The following is a 13,430-nucleotide window of genomic DNA, read 5'->3' as shown; positions in this document are numbered from 1 at the left end:
GCAAACAATTTCATAAGTTCATCCATCTTTCCAATCAAAACATTAATCTCTTCGATTGCATGCCCTTTTTTACTAGTAGATCTTTCCGTGTGCCATTGAGAATAATTAACCATAATATTATCTAGGAGTTTGGTAGCTTATCCTAAAGTGATTTCCATAAAAGTGCCTCCCACGGCCGAATCTAAAAGATTTATAGAAGCAAAATTCAATCCGGCGTAAAATTTTTGTATAATCATCCATAAATTCAAACCATGTGTAGGGAAATTATGTATCATTAATTTCATCCTCTCCCAAGATTGTGCAACATGCTCATGATCAAGTTGCTTAAAATTCATAATATCGCTTCTAAGAGAGATGATCTTAGCGGGAGGAAAATACTTAGAGATAAAAGAATCTTTGCACTTATTCCATGAATCAATACTATTTTTAGGCAAAGACGAAAACCAAGCTTTAGCACGATCTCTACGCGAAAATGGAAATAGCTTAAGTTTAACAATATCATTATCCACATCTTTCTTATTTTGCAAATCACACAAAACAACAAAGTTGTTTAGATGGGTAGCGGCATCTTCACTAGGAAGGCCAGAAAACGGATCTTTCATGACAAGATTCTACAAAGCAGTATTAATTTCACAAGATTGAGCATCGGTAAGAGGAGCAATTGGAGTGCTAATAAAATCATTATTGTTGCTATTGGCAAAGTCACACAATTTAGTATTGTCTTGAGCCATCGTGACAAGCAAGCAATCCAACACACGAGCAAACAAGAAGCAAGCAAAAAAGTGTTGGGGAACGTTGCAGAAAACAAAAATTTTCCTACGGTTTCACCAAGATCCATCTATGAGTTCATCTAGCAACGAGTGATCGGATTGCATCTACATACCTTTGTAGATCACGCGCGGAAGCGTTCAAAGAACGGGGATGAGGAAGTCGTACTCGACTTGATCCAAATCACCGGAGATCCTAGCGCCGAACGGACGACACCTCCGCGTTCAACACACATACGGTCAGCGTGACATCTGCTCCTTCTTGATCCAGCAAGGGGAAGGAGAGGTTGATGAAGATCCAGCAGCACGGCAGCATGGTGGTGGATGCAGGGGTCACCGCAGCAGGGCTTCGCCGTTCTACTACGAGAGGGAGAGGTGTAGCAGAGGAGAGGGAGGCGCCAAGACTCAAGGGTGCGGCTGCCCCTCCCTCCCCCCTTTATATAGGCCCCCTAGGGGGTGCGCCGGCCTTAGGAGATGGGATCTCCTAGGGGGGCGGCGGCCAAGGGGTGGAGTGCCCCCCAAGCCAGGTGGGGCGCCCCCCCACCCTAGGGTTCCCAACCCTAGGCGCATGGGGTGGGCCAAGGGGGGTGCACAAGCCCACTATGGGCTGGTTCCCCTCCCCACTTAGCCCATGGGGCCCTCCGGGATGGGTGGCCCCACCCGGTGGACCCCCGGGACCCTTCTGGTGGTCCCGGTACAATACCGGTGACCCCCGAAACTCTCCCGATGGCCGAAACTGCACTTCCTATATATAATTCTTCACCTCCGGACCATTCCGGAACTCCTCGTGATGTCCGAGATCTCATCCGGGACTCCGAAAAACTTTCAGGTTACTGCATATTCATATCTCTACAACCCTAGCGTCACCGAACCTTAAGTGTGTAGACCCTACAGGTTCGGGAGACATGTAGACATGACTGAGACGACTCTCCGGTCAATAACCAACAGCTGGATCTGGATACCCATGTTGGCTCCCACATGCTCCTCGATGATCTCATCGGATGAACCACGATGTCGAGGATTCAAGCAACCCCGTATACAATTCCCTTTGTCAATCGGTACGTTACTTGCCCGAGATTCGATCATCGGTATTCCAATACCTCGTTCAATCTCGTTACCGGCAAGTCACTTTACTCGTACCGTAATGCATGATCCCGTGACCAGACACTTGGTCACTTTGAGCTCATTATGATGATGCATTACCGAGTGGGCCCAGAGATACCTCTCCGTCATACGGAGTGACAAATCCCAGTCTTGATCCGTGTCAACCCAACAGACACTTTCGGAGATACCCGTAGTATACCTTTATAGTCACCTAGTTACGTTGTGACATTTGGTACACCCAAAGCACTCCTACGGTATCTGGGAGTTACACGATCTCATGGTCTAAGGAAAAGATACTTGACATTGGAAAAACTCTAGCAAACGAACTATACGATCTTGTGCTATGTTTAGGATTGGGTCTTGTCCATCACATCATTCTCCTAATGATGTGATCTCGTTATCAATGACATCCAATGTCCATAGTCAGGAAACCATGACTATCTGTTGATCAACGAGCTAGTCAACTAGAGGCTTACTAGGGACATGTTGGTGTCTATGTATTAACACATGTATTATGATTTCTGGATAACACAATTATAGCATGAATAAAAGACAATTATCATGAACAAGGAAATATAATAATAATCCTTTTATTATTGCCTCTTGGGAATATTTCCAACAGTCTCCCACTTGCACTAGAGTCAATAATCTAGTTGCATTGTGATGAATCGAACACCCATGGAATTCTGGTGTTGATCATGTTTTGCTCTAGGGAGAGGTTTAGTCAACGGATCTACTACATTCAGGTCTGTATGTACTTTACAAATATCTATGTCTCCATCTTGAACATTTTCACAAATGGAGTTGAAGCGATGCTTGATGTGCCTGGTCTTCTTGTGAAACCTGGGCTCCTTGGCAAGTGCAATAGCTCCAGTGTTGTCACAGAAGAGTTTGATCGGCCCCAACGCATTGGGTATGACTCCTAGGTCGGTGATGAACTCCTTCACCCAAATCGCTTCATGTGCTACCTCCGAGGCTGCCATGTACTCCGCTTCAGATGTAGATCTCGCCACGACGCTCTGCTTGCAACTGCACCAGCTTACTGCCCCACCATTCAAAATATACACGTATCCGGTTTGTGACTTAGAGTCATCCAGATCTGTGTCGAAGCTAGCATCGACGTAACCCTTTACGACGAGCTCTTCGTCACCTCCATAAATGAGAAACATTTCCTTAGTCCTTTTCAGGCACTTCAGGATATTCTTGACCGCTGTCCAGTGTTCCTTGCCGGGATTACTTTGGTACCTACCTACCAAACTTACGGCAAAGTTTACATCAGGTCTGGTACACAGCATGGCATACATAATAGAACCTATGGTTGAGACATAGGGGATGACACTCATCTCTTCTATATCTTCTGCCGTGGTCGGACATTGAGCTGAGCTCAATTTCACACCTTGCAACACAGGCAAGAACCCCTTCTTAGACTGATCCATATTGAACTTCTTCAATATCTTATCAAGGTATGTGCTTTGCGAAAGACCTATGAGGCGTCTTGATCTATCTCTATAGATCTTGATGCCTAATATATAAGCAGCTTCTCCAAGGTCCTTCATTGAAAAACTCTTATTCAAGTAGGCCTTAATGTTGTCCAAAAGCTCTATATCATTTCCCATCAAAAGTATGTCATCTACATATAATATGAGAAATGCTACAGAGCTCCCACTCACTTTCTTGTAAACGCAGGCTTCTCCATAAGTCTGCATAAACCCAAACGCTTTGATCATCTCATCAAAGCGAATGTTCCAACTCCGAGATGCTTGCACCAGCCCATAAATCGAGCGTTGGAGCTTGCACACCTTGTCAGCATTCTTAGGATCGACAAAACCTTCCGGCTGCATCATATACAATTCTTCCTTAAGGAAACCATTAAGGAATGCCGTTTTGACGTCCATTTGCCATATCTCATAATCATAGAATGCGGCAAGTGCTAACATGATTCGGACGGACTTCAGCTTCACTACCGGTGAGAAAGTCTCATCGTAGTCAACCCCTTGAACTTGTCGATAACCCTTAGCGACAAGCCGAGCTTTATAGATGGTCACATTACCATCCGCGTCTGTCTTCTTCTTAAAGATCCATTTATTTTCTATGGCTCGCCGCTCAACGGGCAAGTTAGTCAAAGTCCATACTTCGTTTTCATACATGGATCCTATCTCGGATTTCATGGCTTCTAGCCATTTGTCAGAATCCGGGCCCGCCATCGCTTCTTCATAGTTCGAAGGTTCACCGTTGTCTAACAACATGATTTCCAAGACAGGGTTGCCGTACCATTCTGGTGCGGAACGTGTCCTTGTGGACATTTGAATTTCAGTAGGAGCTTGATCAGAAGTATCTTGATCATCATCATTAACTTCCTCTCTAATTGGTGCAGGCACCACAGGAACATTTTCCTGAGTTGCACCACTTTCTGGTTCAAGAGGTAATACTTCATCAAGTTCTACTTTCCTCCCACTTACTTCTTTCGAGAGAAACTCCTTCTCTAGAAAGGATCCATTCTTGGCAACGAAGATCTTGCCTTCGGATCTGAGGTAGAAGGTATACCCAATAGTTTCTTTAGGGTATCCTATGAAGACGCATTTTTCCGACTTGGGTTCGAGCTTTTCAGGTTGAAGTTTCTTGACATAAGCATCGCATCCCCAAACTTTTAGAAACCACAGCTTAGGTTTCTTCCCAAACCATAATTCATACGGTGTCGTCTCAACGGATTTCGACGGAGCCCTATTTAAAGTGAATGCGGCAGTCTCTAAAGCATAGCCCCAAAATGATAGCGGTAAATCGGTAAGAGACATCATAGATCGCACCATATCTAATAGAGTGCGATTACGACGTTCGGACACACCATTACGCTGAGGTGTTCCAGGCGGCGTGAGTTGTGAAACTATTCCACTTTTTCTTAAGTGTGTGCCAAATTCGTGACTCAAGTATTCTCCTCCAAGATCTGATCGCAAGAACTTGATTTTCCTGTCACGTTGATTCTCAACCTCACTCTGAAATTCCTTGAACTTTTCAAAGGTCTCAGACTTGTGTTTCATTAAATAGACATACCCATATGTACTCAAGTCATCAGTGAGGGTGAGAACATAACGATAACCACCGCGAGCCTCAACACTCATTGGACCGCACACATCAGTATGTATGATTTCCGATAAGTTGGTTGCTCGCTCCATTGTTCCTGAGAACGGAGTCTTGGTCATTTTACCCATGAGGCATGGTTCCCACGTGTCAAATGATTCGTAATCAAGAGACTCTAGAAGTCCATCTGCATGGAGCTTCTTCATGCGTTTGACCAAGGCGGCAGTGCCACAAGTATGTGGGACTATCATTATCAACCTTACATCTTTTGGTACTCACACTATGAATATGTGTAGCATTACGCTCGAGATTCATTAAGAATAAACCATTCACCATCGGAGCATGACCATAAAACATATCTCTCATATAAATAGAACAACCATTATTCTCGGATTTAAATGAGTAGCCATCTCGTATTAAACGAGATCCTAATACAATGTTCATGCTCAAACTTGGCACTAAATAACAATTATTGAGGTTCAAAACTAATCCCGTAGGTAAATGTAGAGGTAGCGTGCCGACGGCGATCACATCGACCTTGGAACCATTCCCGACGCGCATCGTCACCTCGTCCTTCGCCAGTCTCCGCTTATTCCGCAGCTCCTGCTTTGAGTTACAAATGTGAGCAACTGCACCGGTATCAAATACCCAGGAGCTACTACGAGTACTGGTAAGGTACACATCAATTACATGTATATCACATATACCTTTCGTTGCCGGCCTTCTTGTCCGCTAAGTATTTGGGGCAGTTCCGCTTCCAGTGACCACTTCCCTTGCAATAAAAACACTTAGTCTCGGGCTTGGGTCCATTTCTTTGGCTTCTTTTCCCGGCAGGCTTGCTTACCGGCGCGGCAACTCCCCTTGCCGTCCTTCTTGAAGTTCTTTCTTACCCTTGCCTCTTGAACTTAGTGGTTTATTCACCATCAACACTTGATGTTCCTTTTTGACTTCTACCTGCTGATTTCAGCATTGCAAATACTTCAGGAATGGTCTTTTCCATCCCCTGCATATTGAAGTTTATCACAAAGCTCTTGTAGCTCGGTGAAGCGACTGAAGGATTTCTGTGAATGACGCGTCATCGGGAGATTAACTCCCAGCTGAGTCAAGCGGTTATGCAACCCAGACATTTTGAGTATGTGCTCACTAATAGAACTATTTTCCTCCATCTTACAGCTGAAGAACTTGTCGGAGACTTCATATCTCTCGACCTGGGCACGAGCTTGGAAAACCATTTTTAGCTCTTCGAACATCTCATATGCTCCGTGTCGCTCAAAACGCTTTTGGAGCCCCGGTTCTAAGCTGTAAAGCATGCCGCACTGAACGAGGGAGTAATCATCGGTACGTGTCTGCCAAGCGTTCATAACGTCTTGTTCTGCAGGGAGAGCAGGTGCTTCACCTAGCGGTGCTTGTAGGACATAATCTTTCTTGGCAGCTATGAGGATGATCCTCAGGTTCCGGACCCAGTCCGTATAGTTGCTGCCATCGTCTTTCAGCTTGGTTTTCTCTAGGAACGCGTTGAAGTTGAGGACAACGTTGGCCATTTGATCTACAAGACATATTGTAAAGATTTTAGACTAAGTTCATGATAATTAAGTTCATCTAATCAAATTATTCAATGAACTCCCACTCAGATAGACATCCCTCCAGTCATCTAAGTATAACATGATCCGAGTTAACTAGGCCGTGTCCGATCATCACGTGAGACGGACTAGTCAACATCGGTGAACATCTTCATGTTGATCGTATCTTCTATACGACTCATGCTCGACCTTTCGGTCTTCTGTGTTCCAAGGCCATGTCTGTACATGCTAGGCTCGTCAAGTCAACCTAAGTGTTTGCATGTGTAAATCTGTCTTACACCCGTTGTATGTGAACGTTGGAATCTATCACACCCGATCATCACGTGGTGCTTCGAAACAACAAACTGTCGCAATGGTGCACAGTTAGGGGGAACACTTTCTTGAAATTATTATGAGGGATCATCTTATTTACTACCGTCGTTCTAAGTAAACAAGATGCAAAAACATGATAAACATCACATGCAATCAAATAATAATAGTGACATGATATGGCCAATATCACATAGCTCCTTTGATCTCCATCTTGGGGCTCCATGATCATCTTGTCACCGGCATGACACCATGATCTCCATCATCGTGTCTCCATGAAGTTGCTCGCCAACTATTACTTCTACTACTATGGCTAACACGTTTAGCAATAAAGTAAAGTAATTTACATGGCGTTTCTCAATGACACGCAGGTCATACAAAAATAAAGACAACTCCTATGGCTCCTGCCGGTTGTCATACTCATCGACATGCAAGTCGTGATTCCTATTACAATAGCATGAACATCTCATACATCACATATATATCATTCATCATTCATCACAACTTTGGCCATATCACATCACAAAACACTTGCTGCAAAAACAAGTTAGACGTCCTCTAATTGTTGTTGCAAGTTTTACGTGGCTGCAATAGGGTTCTAGCAAGAACGTTTTCTTACCTACGTGAAAGCCACAACGTGATTTGTCAACTTCTATTTACCCTTCATAAGGACCCTTTTCATCGAATCCGCTCCAACTAAAGTGGGAGAGACAGACACCCGCCAGCCACCTTATGCAACTAGTGCATGTCAGTCGGTGGAACCGGTCTCACGTAAGCGTACGTGTAAGGTTGGTCCGGGCCGCTTCATCCCACAAATACTGCTGAGCTGAAGCAAAATAAGACTAGTAGCGGCAAGAAAGTTGACAACATCTACGCCCACAACAAGTTGTGTTCTACTCGTGCAAAGAGAACTACGCATAGACCTAGCTCTGATACCACTGTTGGGGAACGTTGCAGAAAACAAAAAAATTCTACGGTTTCACCAAGATCCACCTATGAGTTCATCTAGCAACGAGTGATCGGATTGCATCTACATACCTTTGTAGATCACGCGCGGAAGCGTTCAAAGAATGGGGATGAGGAAGTCGTACTCGACGTGATCCAAATCACCGGAGATCCTAGCACCGAACGGACGGCACCTCCGTGTTCAACACACGTACGGTCAGCATGACGTCTACTTCTTAATCCAGCAAGGGGGGAGGAGAGCTTGATGAAGATCCAGCAGCACGACGGCGTGGTGGTGGATGCAGGGCGTCACCGCAGCAGGGCTTCGCCGTTATACTACGAGAGGGAGAGGTGTAGCAGGGGAGAGGGAGGCACCAAGACTCAAGGGTGCGGATGCCCCTCTCTCCCCCCTTTATATAGTCCCCCTAGGGGGTGCGCCGGCCCTAGGAGATGGGATCTCCTAGGGGGGCGGCGGCCAAGGGGTGGAGTGCCCCCCAAGCCAGGTGGGGCGCCCCCCACCCTAGGGTTCCCAACCCTAGGCGCATGGGGTGGGCCAAGGGGGGCGCACCAGCCCACTATGGGCTGGTTCCCCTCCCCACTTTGGCCCATGGGGCCCTCCGGGATGGGTGGCCCCACCCGGTGGACCCCCGGGACCCTTCCGGTGGTCCCGGTACAATACCGGTGACCCCAGAAACTCTCCCGATGGCCGAAACTGCACTTTCTATATATAATTCTTCACCTCCGGACCATTCTGGAACTCCTCGTGACGTCCAGGATCTCATCCGGGACTCCGAAAAACTTTCGGGTTACTGCATATTCATATCTCTACAACCCTAGCGTCATCGAACCTTAAGTGTGTAGACCCTACGGGTTCGGGAGACATGTAGACATGACCGAGATGGCTCTCCGGTCAATAACCAACAGCGGGATCTGGATACCCATGTTGGCTCCCACATGCTCCTCGATGATCTCATCAGATGAACCACGATGTCGAGGACTCAAGCAACCCCGTATACAATTCCCTTTGTCAATCGGTACGTTACTTGCCCGAGATTCGATCGTCGGTATCCCAATACCTCGTTCAATCTCGTTACCGGCAAGTCACTTTACTCATACCGTAATGCATGATCCCGTGACCAGACACTTGGTCACTTTGAGCTCATTGTGATGATGCATTACCGAGTGGGCCCAGAGATACCTCTCCGTCATACGGAGTGACAAATCCCAGTCTTGATCCGTGTCAACCCAACAGACACTTTCAGAGATACCCGCAGTATACCTTTATAGTCACCCAGTTACGTTGTGACGTTTGGTACACCAAAGCACTCCTACGGTATCCGGGAGTTACACGATCTCATGGTCTAAGGAAAAGATACTTGACATTGGAAAAACTCTAGCAAACGAACTATACGATCTTGTGCTATGTTTAGGATTGGGTCTTGTCCATCACATCATTCTCCTAATGATGTGATCCCGTTATCAATGACATCCCCATGTCCATAGCCAGGAAACCATGACTATCTGTTGATCAACGAGCTAGTCAACTAGAGGCTCACTAGGGACACATTGTGGTCTATGTATTCACACATGTATTACGATTTCTGGATAATAAAATTATAGCATGAATAATAGACAATTATCATGAACAAGGAAATATAATAATAATCCTTTATTATTGCCTCTAGGGCATATTTCCAACAATTCCAACAAAAAGAGGCGAACGGAAAAAGGGAGGGTGAATAAAACAGCAAGGGTGAAGTGGGGGAGAGGAAAACGAGAGGCAAACAGAAAATAATGTAATGCGAGGGATAAGAGTTTGTGATGGGTACTTAGTATGTCTTGACTTGTGCGTAGACTCCCCGGCAACAGCGCCAGAAATGGCTCATTGTCGGGAGTCAAATCTTGAATTGACTTGGCGCGAATCTCCCCGGCAACGGCGCCAGAAATCCTTCTTGCTACCTCTTGAGCACTGCGTTGGTTTTCCCTTGAAGTGGAAAGGGTGATGCAGTAAAGTAGCGTAAGTATTTCCCTCAGTTTTTGAGAACCAAGGTATAAATCCGGTAGGAGATCACGCTCGAGTCCCATGCACATACACAAACAAATAAGAACCACGCAACCAACGCGATAAGGCCTTGTTCGGTTGTAGCAGAATTAATCCTCTAGTGGATTTAATCCTCTAGAGGATTGGGTGATCCCCGCTTGACACCAAAACCACTTGGGGACCAAATCCCTGCCAGTATGCAATCCACGCCACTCTCATGCATTCGGTTAGTCCCCAAGGGCACTGGACCACAGGGACAACAGTATTGACATAGATGAAGTGGTACATATAGATAACAACAATTCTCATGCAGTAATGACACAGATGCAGACTGAAGTGACAATAACACTGACAGTTTAAAACACTTATTATCCCAACAATAACAACAATTCTAAGATTTGAACAGGGCACAAATACTAACAAAAATAATAGCAATTTGGAGCGTACATAATATATAATATGTTGAATAGACCACAAGAGCTTAATTATCAGTTCCTCCCAAATTCTTCCACGCTACAGTCAGTCGTTTTAGAAATAGTGTTTAGTTTCTCTACAAATATCACATGGACAGAACCCAGCGAATAGATATGAAGCCTTCCACTGAAAAGCACACACAAATAGATCCAAGTCGCGGCACCTTTGCTCTTCTTCTGGAGCATTCTTATGTAGAACTCCTGCTTTTTGAAACCATTCAAACCCAAAATTAGTTTGAGAGTGAAATACTTGGTAGTTTTATTTCCAGGAATGGAAACAATGAGAAAAACATACATAAACAGTAGGTAAATCAATCTCTATCCTCTGATCTATGTTAAAAGCATCCCTTTTTATTTTATAGGGACAAGGCATCATAGCAGTTTAGAAATAGACAATTACTACAACCACAAGAAAATCAGCCTAGCCTAGCTACAACACAAGCACTTGTCAACCTGTGTCGATACATCAAGCAATCATTTGAAAAAAAGTTGTATTATTCAAGCAAAGTATTCCTATAGCCAGTCAGTCTAATAGTTTGCGAAAGAACTTCATAAATATATTTAAAACAACTATCCATTTCAGAAGAAAATAATGTCTTTACAGCAGCAGCAGCAACAACAACATGGACTAAATGGCTATCAAGGAGTTTATTAACATGCACTAATTGAAAAGAGGAGTACCTGAGTTATTCCATTTTATCTCTCAGCCACATAAGAGCAGTCTCCGGTCTGGCACTCATGAAAATCTCTCGGTTCTCGGGGATCTTGAAGACTCGGAAAGCCTTGACTTCTTCTTCAAGTGTGATCTCCATTGTTTTCAGCAGATCAATGCAGTTTTTGATAGAGTACTCATCCACGACCCTTGGCTTATTCCTCTCATCGTCCACCTGCTTCGTCCTTATTTCCAAGTACTTCTCCATCATTGCAACCACATCACCATTCGCCCCCTCCTTCTCTTTGGTTCTTTCTCTTCTCCATTTCTTGAGGGTGCAGTAGCCAAATTTGGTTGAGTTTGCTTGGGCTCCACAACAATGTTTTCTTGCACGTAAACCTCCTCAACATCTTCATCGATCTGCACCCTTTCTCCTCCAAGATTCTCACCATCAGCTGATGTTTCTCCTTGATTCTTGCCAGCTCCTCCAAGATTCTCGAGATCTGATTGGGTTGAGCAATGTGATGACTCGATAGAGGTGAAGTTATATGTCCCTTCTGCAGTTTGGCCTACAAGTTAAAGTGACAATAAAATATAAGATTCAAACTAGAAGAGTAAACAAACATAAAACAATGACATGAGTATATGAATGAAGTTGATAACTAACCATCATGCAATTCTCCCAAAGCTTCAAAAGAGGGAAGCCTTTTGTCTTGAACTTTCCAGCTTTAGGGTGTGACTACATAGTTGACAAGAAAATGATATTAGAGCATGCAACAAGTAATGAAACTTTTAGGGAATAACAATGACATTCTTACTATGATGATGTTTTTCCAAAGTGGTGGATCCGCTAGAATCCTGCACTGCCGGTCGTCCCATGAAACGCCGCTTTGCTTCCTTATCTCTTTGATCATCTTGTATTCTCTTTTCAACTCTTTTTCCTTTTCTTGGATTTTCTTCTTCTCGTACCTAGCATAAGGATTCTTTTGGTGGAATTTCTTCACTATCGTATTCCATGCTTCTGAGCTCCATCCATTTTGACACTTATGTTCAGGTGTATCATGCTCACGAAGCAAGTCCACAAGATCTTTCTCAAGGCTTGCATTCCACTGTGCTCTATCTTCTGCATTTCCACATTGTATGTTAATGTACCTTTTTCTATCTTAACTATTTTGGTTTTAAGCAAATAAATTCCCGACAAGAGAAATAAAGTCACGGCTAGTTTATTACCTTTGGGAGACCCTCTCCTCCTCTTTGTCACACTGCTTGTAGGAGGTGATGCTCTATCCCTTTCGACAGCTTTTTTGAGGAGGCTCAACCTTGGTGACCCTCGAGCAGTCATCATAGTGACTTCTGAACAATATTCATGACATGAACAACAGAAAAAAACATAAACTTCTACACTATACTTATTACTACTACACTACAAATGACAAGTTATGCATGTCGATAATCAGCCCACATTTGATGAGCAATGGCATCTCTAAGGTTGTCGCCTTCATGGTTGATTTGATGATTTTGAGGAATATCACCGTCAGGAAGATCAACAAAATTCATGACAGGTATATTGTTTGGTTGGTTATCTAACCAACGCTCATCTCCTTTTTCAGATCGGATGATGTTATGTAAGATTGCCGCCGCTGCTGGTAGCTTGACTTGGTTCTCTATTCGATGATGCGTGCCCACTTTTAGGATTGGGAACCGCTTCTTCAAGATTCCTAATCCCCGTTCAACGTGATTTCGTAACACGGCATGCCGGAGATTGAATAGCTCCCTGTGATTTTGGGGTCGATGGCGACCGCGTGCAAACTCCTTCAGATGGTACCGAACACCACGATACGGTGCCAAGAAGTAAGGTGTGTTGGCATAACCACCATCAACCAGATAAAACTTTCCCGGAGGTACATGAAACCCACTATTAAGTGCTGACCGGAGAACTTTAGCATCGGTAGCAGATCCCTCCCAGCCACAAGAAATGTAGGTGAAGTTCAGGTCGAAGTCGCACACGACCATAACATTATGGCTTAGGGTCCCTTTCCTATTTCTGAATGGTGCGGCTTTTTCTCCTGAAATTGTTATGGGAACATGTGTCCCATCAATTGCCCCAATGCAGTTCTGCAACGAAATACTATAACTTAGCACCTATAACATGAAGAGTAAGTTATCGATGTGGATCAAAGTTGGCGAAGCAAAAACCTGAAAATAAGGAAAGAATCTCGTGTCCGACTGAATCTTCGGATGCACTTGACTGGGATTTGGAGGCTTCAAAAAATGCTTGGAGAGAATAGGGATGATGTCAAAGAAATTCTTCATTTGCCAATGGAAAGTATCCCCGCTGTGACCAAACCGAACTTGAAGGTCTTCAAATGAAGAATTATGGGATAACATCCACAGAAATGATGCTAGTTTCTCTTCGACTTTAATTCTGGTATCTTTCACCAACTTCTCCCTTCGAAGATAATTAGCCAAAGATTTGAAGATACG

At 44.4% G+C, this 13,430-nt stretch overlaps 1 pseudogene; it reads right to left on the bottom strand.

Moving 5' to 3' along the window:
* Window positions 1–11,213: 11,213 nt before the first annotated feature.
* On the bottom strand, window positions 11,214–12,304 carry LOC125536814 (annotated as a pseudogene).
* Between the last annotated feature and the right edge of the window lie 1,126 nt (window positions 12,305–13,430).

The sequence above is a fragment of the Triticum urartu genome, chromosome 2 (assembly GCF_003073215.2).
Source record: "Triticum urartu cultivar G1812 chromosome 2, Tu2.1, whole genome shotgun sequence".
Classification (NCBI taxonomy): domain Eukaryota; kingdom Viridiplantae; phylum Streptophyta; class Magnoliopsida; order Poales; family Poaceae; genus Triticum; species Triticum urartu.
This window is presented reverse-complemented; position numbering and strand designations above follow the sequence as displayed.